The 572-nt window shown below is 36.5% G+C and overlaps 1 non-coding gene across 1 annotated transcript; it reads left to right on the forward strand.

The window, feature by feature from the left end:
- The first annotated feature begins 265 nt into the window (after window positions 1-265).
- TRNAF-GAA (transfer RNA phenylalanine (anticodon GAA)) lies at window positions 266-338 on the forward strand. The gene has a single exon. It is a non-coding gene; the product is annotated as a tRNA-Phe (tRNA).
- The last annotated feature ends 234 nt before the right edge of the window (window positions 339-572 follow it).

A 572-nucleotide genomic window follows, 5' to 3' on the forward strand; every position in this document is an offset into this window, starting at 1 on the left:
GAGATGCATGTAATCGTATATGTTGGATTGTGGATTGCCTGATGTAAAAAATCTGAGGATTGAGACTACAGATTTTCATTTTTCTCCTCTTCCTATTTGGATTGGATTGAATACAACCTTCATTCTTTCTTCTTTCTTGTTTTCCTTTTTCTTGGGATAATATGTTCTAAACAAATTGTCATCATGGTATAACTCTGGGTGGTGTATGATTTGTGGGTTACCTTCACTCAGAATACAACTCTGCACTGCTGGTGGTGCATTAATTGCGGTGATAGCTTAGTTGGGAGAGCGTTAGATTGAAGATCTGAAGGTTGCATGTTCAACCTATGCTCACCGCATGCATCTCTAGGGTTGAGGATTTATTAAACTGTGGTTCCTATGGGGCATGCCTTTTTTAGTTTCATGATTTTTCTCTTGGCTTTCACAATATTATGAAGCAGCTTAACACTGTGTGTACAGCTTCCATGACACACAAATAAAAGGTGAAAGTGAGATTTCCTTTTCTCTGTGATAGAAAAGAATGTTATTTCTGTTGATACTTCTTTTGTTCCTTTTTTTTAATCAGATTCTTT

Source organism: Arachis stenosperma, chromosome 1 (genome assembly GCF_014773155.1).
Source record: "Arachis stenosperma cultivar V10309 chromosome 1, arast.V10309.gnm1.PFL2, whole genome shotgun sequence".
Lineage (NCBI taxonomy): Eukaryota > Viridiplantae > Streptophyta > Magnoliopsida > Fabales > Fabaceae > Arachis > Arachis stenosperma.